The following is a 5,692-nucleotide window of genomic DNA, read 5'->3' as shown; positions in this document are numbered from 1 at the left end:
GCGAGGGAGACAAGCAGACTCCGCCCTGGGCAGGGAGCCCAACCCAGAGCTCAATCCTGGGACCCTGAGGTCATGACCTGAGCCGAAATCAAGAGTCTGATGTGTCACTGATGTTTCACCCAGGCGCCCCTTATAATATATTTTTAAATCAACTTATTTTTATAGACAGGAGTCCCAAAGGAATATTGTCCCAGGGACCTACACACCCTAGAAATAGCCCTGGAAATGGGATTTTAGTGGAAGTGAGAACTCTTAGGGAGAATCATGAGATGGAGCCTGTCATGGTAAAGCATTTAGAAACTCAGTTGGAACTTATAAGGAAGGAGTCTGCACTCAAAATATGCAGGCAAATTGGCAAAGAGAGCTCAGTATTTGTGCATCCAAGCATTTCTTCAAGTTTCCCTCACAAAGGATTAAAGCCAAAAGTGGAATTAAAAAGGAAAGTTTTCTTCTTTGCAACAAACACTGGGATTTTATTTATTTGGGTCTATTCCCACTTAAGTTTCTCAGATCCTTCCTCTCACACTCAGAAAAATCAAAACTTCTTACTGTGTCCTGTGTGATCCCCAGTAATCTGGTCGCTGCCTACCTCTCTTAGTGCATCACCTACGGTTCTGCCCACTTGCGCTGCCCCTCTGGCCTCATACAGCCCTTCACAGAAGTTTGGCTTTTTGTTGGAATGTGCATGTTCTTCACCCTAGGTATTTGCAGGGGCCATGCCTTAATGAAGAAATACATATTTCTGCCCCAAAATGTTGCTTCTCAGAGAGTTCTTCCCTGACTCTGCTATTTTAAATACTCTCTTATTATATTTCTCATCTATTGTTTGCCCCACCTGCTAGAATGTGAGTTTCATTAAAGCAGGAAATATATATATCACATCTTGGCTTCTTTAACCACTCATCTATCAATGGACACTTGGGCTGCTTCCATATCTTGGCTATTGTAAAGAATGCTGCAGTAAACATAGGGATGCACATGTCTTTCTGATTTAGTGTTTTTATTTTCTTTGGGTAAATACAGAGTAGTGGAATTACTGGATCATATGGCAATTCAAGTTTTAACTTTTTGAGGAACCTCCATGCTGTCTTCCACACTGGCTGCACCAATTTACATTCCCACCAACAGAGCACAAGGTCCTTTTCTCCCCATCCTCACCAACACCTGTTGATTTTTGACTTTCTTATTTTAGCCATTCTGACAGGTGTGAGGTGAGAGCTCATTGTGGTTTTGATTTGCATTTCCCTCATGATAAGTGATGTTGAGCATCTTGCCATGTGTCTGTTGGTCATCTGCATATCTTCTTTGGAAAAATGTCTACTCATGTTTTCTGCCCATTTTTTTCATTGGATTATTTGTGGGGTTTTTTTGGTGTTAAGTTGTATCAGTTCTCTGTTTTAGATATTAACCCCTTATTGGATGTATCAATTGCAAATATCTGTTCCCATTTGGTAAGTTGCCTTTTTGCTTTGTTGATGATTCCCTTCACTGTGCCAAATTTTTATTTTGGTGTAGTCCCAGTAGTTTAATTTTGCCTTTGTTTCCCTTGCCTCAGGAGATACGCGTAGCAAAATGTTTCTGTGACCAATGTCAAAGAAATTACTGCCTATGTTTCCTTCTAGGAGTTTTATGGTCCCAGGTCTTTAATCCATTTTGAGTTTATTTTTGTGTATGGTCTAAGAAAATGGTCCAATTTCATTCTTTTGCATGTGGCTGTCCAGTTTTCTCAACACCTTTTGTTGAAGAGACTGTCTTTTCCCATTGCATATTCTTGCCTCCTTTGTTGTAGATTAATTGACCATATGAGCATGGATTTATTTCTGGACTCTATTGTGTTCTACTGACCTATGTGTCTATTTTTGTGCTAATACCATACTGTTTTGATTACTACAGCTTTGTAACATATCTTGAAACCTGGGATTGTGATGCCTCCAGCTTTGTTCTTCTTTTTCAAGATTGCTTTGGATATTTGGGTCTTTTGTGGTTCCAAACACATTTTAGGATTACTTGTTCTAGTCCTATGAAAAATGCTGTTGGTATTTTATTTTTTTTATTTTTTATTTTTTTAAAGATTTTATGTATCCATCTGAGAGAGAGAGAATGAGAGAGAGAGAGAGCACATGAGGGGGGGAAGGGTCAGAGGGAGAAGCAGACTCCCTGCCAAGCAGGGAGCCCGATGCGGGACTCGATCCAGGGACTCCGGGATCATGACCTGAGCCAAAGGCAGTCGCTCAACCAACTGAGCCACCCAGGTGCCCCGCTGTTGGTATTTTAATAAGGATTGCATTAAATGTGAAGATTGCTTTGGGTGGTATGGACATTTTAACAGTATTGGTTCTTCCAATCCATGAGCATGGGATATCCTTCCATTTGTTTGGGTCATCTTCAGTTTCTTTCATCAAAGCTTTATAGTTTTCAAAGTGTAGGTCTTTCTCCTCTTGGTTAAGATTCTTTCTAGGTGTTTTATTCTTTTTGGTGCAATTGTAAATGACATTGCTTTCTTAATTTCTCTTTCTGCTACTTCATTCTTAGTGTATAGAAATGCAATAGATTTCTGTATATTTTTATATCCTGTGACTTTACTGAATTTTTTTTTTCAGTTCTAGTAGTTTTTTGGTGGAGTCTTTAAACTTTTCTATCAATAGTATCATGTCATCTGCAAATAGTGACAGTTTAACTTCTTCCTTACTAATTTGGATACCTTTATTTCCCCCCTCCTTTTTTTTTTGCCTGACTGCTGCAACTAGGACTTCCAGTACTATTTTGAATAAAAGTGGTGAGAGTGGACATCCTTGTCTTGTTCCTGATCTTAGAAGAAAGGGTCTCAGTTTTTTCCACTGATTATAATGTTAGCTATGGGTTTTTTAAAAAATAGGACCTTTATTATGTTGAGGTATATTCCCTCTAACCCCATTTTATTGAGAGTTTTTATCTTGAATGGATGTTGAATCTTGTCAAATGCATTTTCTGCATCTATTGAAATGATCATAGGGTTTTTATCCTTTCTATTGTTGATGTGATGCATCACGTTGATTGGTGAATATTGAACCACCGTTGCATCCTGAGAATATACCCTACTTGATCATGCTAAATAATTGTTTTAAATATATTGTTTTTAGTTTGCTAATATTTTATTGAGGATTTTTATATCTATGTTCTATAGAGATATTGGGCTCTAGTTTTCTTTCTTTCTTTCTTTTTTTTTTGTAGTGTCTTTATCTGGCTTTGGTGTCCATGGCAATCCTGGATTCAGAATAAATTTTGGAGCTTTTATTCCTCTTCTGTTTTTTGGAATAATTTGAGAAGAATAGATATTAAATCTTCTTTAAATATTTGGTAGTTTCAGGGATGCTTGAGTGGCTCAGTTGGTGAAGCGTCTGCCTTCAGCTCAGCTTGTGATCTCAGGGTCCTGGGATCAAGTCCCACATGGGGCTCCCTGCTCAGCGGGGAGCCTGCTTCTCCCTCTCCCTCTGTCCCCCAGCTTGCACTCTCACTCTGTCTCTGTCAAATAAATAAATAGAATCTTAAAAAGAAATTTGGTAGTTTCACCTGTGAGTCTGTCTGGTCCTGGACTTTTGTTTGTTGGGAGTTTGTTGCTGTTGGGAGTTTTTGATTCCTGATTCAATTTCATTTGAACAAACTGTAATCAGTTTATTCAAATTTTCTATTTCTTCCTGATTCAGTTTTGGAAGGTCATATATCTCTAGGAATTTATCCATTACTTTTAGGTTGTCCAGTTTGTTGGCATATACTTGTTCATAATACTCTCTTATAATCCTTTGTATTTCTGTGGTATTTCTGTGCTATTTCTCCTCTTTCATTTGTGATTTTATTTGATTCCCACCCCTCACACACACTTCATGAGTCTGGCTAAACGTTTATCAGTTTTCTTGATCTTTTCAAAGACCTAGCTCTTGGTTTTCTTGACCTCTTCGACTTTATTTTTTTAGTCTCCATTTCATTTATTTCTGCTCTATTCCTTATCATTTCCTTTCTTCTACTGGCTTTTGATTTTGTTTTTTCTTCTTTTTCTAGTTCCTCTGAGTGTAAGGTTAGGTTGTTTGAGATTTTTCTTGCTTCCTGAGGTAGGCCTATACTAGTATAATCTTCCCTCTTCAAACATCTTTTGCTGCATCCAAAGATTTGGGACCATTGTGTATTCCTTTTCATTTGTCTCATGTATTTTTTTAAAAATATTTTATTTATTTGAGAGAGAGAATGTGAGAGTTGAGGGGAGGGGCAGAGGGAGAGAGAATCTCAAGCAGACTCCAGGCTGAATGCAGAGCCTGACACAGGGCTCAGTCTCACGACCGCGAGATCGTGACCTGAGCCAAAATCAAGAACTGGATGCTCAACTGAGTGAGTCATCCAGGTGCCCCTGTCTCCATGTATTTTTTGATTTCCTCTTTGATTTCTTGGTTGACCTATTCATTGTTTGGTACCATGTTACTTAGCCTCCAGGTATATGTATTCTTTCCAGAGTTTTTCCTGTGATTGATTTCTAGTTTAATACTGTTGTGGTTGGAAAATACGCATGATATGATTTCAACCTTTTTGGATTTGTTGAGTCATAAGAAATTGGAAACATCCAAAATGTCTATTACAAAGGAATTGTTAATTATAATATCATTTAGTACTGTGAGCCCAAGAAAAAGGATGAGGTTAAAGTCTACTGAGAGAAAAGGCTGTTTGTGATACATTGGTAAGGTAAAAAAACAAGTTACAGAACGTAATGCATGTTATCAACCTATTATGTAACACAAACAGTAAAACATACAATAAAAGAATGTAATGTATTTATCATATATATGCTTGTATATGCATTAGAAAATGACCAGAAGGTTGTGCATGAATAACCTGACCGCTGGGGAATGGGATTGTGGGAGGTAGGCTTATATTTTCTACTTTACATAGTTCTCTTTTGAAGTTTTGTAATCACACTTTTAAAATAACACATTTTAAGCTTCACTTATACAGTTCTTAGTTTTATTTATTTTTTAAAAGATTTTATTTATTCATTTGTCAGAAAGAGAGCAAGCGAGAGAGAGCACAAGCAGGGGGAGTGGCAGGCAGAGGGAGAAGCAGACTCCCTGCTGAGCAGGGAGCCCTATGTGGGGCTGGGTCCCAGGACCCTGGGATCATGACCCCCAGCTGAAGGCAGACGCTTAACTGACAGAGGCATCCAGGTGTCCCTACAGTTCTTAGTTTTAAAGCAAGGAATTAAAATGTCATCATGGGGCCACGTCTCTCTCTCTGACAAATAAATAAATAAATAAATAAATAAATAAATAAATAGAATCTTTTAAAAAAATAAAAAATAAAATGTCATCATGAATAAGAATTATTGCCAAAATATCTAGGAAAAAAAAAGTCTCAAAACAATAAAACTCTGCTCAGTGCCACACACAGAAAGGATTTAGTAAGTCATGTGATAAACCAACACTCCTACTGTCAAAGAAGCCAAAGTTGAGAGAACCCTGGGGCCCTTAATATCTGCTAGTTCTAGCTATTACCATCCAGATCCTTGCTTCCTGAAGGAGATTCACTGAGACTGAGAGATTAGAAATCAAAGCTCTATTTTATAACCACAAGAGGTTATTTTTTTAAAAAGCACAACATATTTATCATTTGTTTTTAAGAAATTTTTATTAATGATTTGTTTTTAATCATTCATTTTTAATAAAAACAGGCA

Source organism: Eumetopias jubatus, unplaced genomic scaffold (assembly GCF_037043125.1).
Source record: "Eumetopias jubatus isolate StellerSeaLion01/CBP00866 unplaced genomic scaffold, mEumJub1_p1.0 scaffold_2, whole genome shotgun sequence".
NCBI classification, from domain to species: domain Eukaryota; kingdom Metazoa; phylum Chordata; class Mammalia; order Carnivora; family Otariidae; genus Eumetopias; species Eumetopias jubatus.
Note: the sequence above shows the minus strand (reverse complement) of the source record.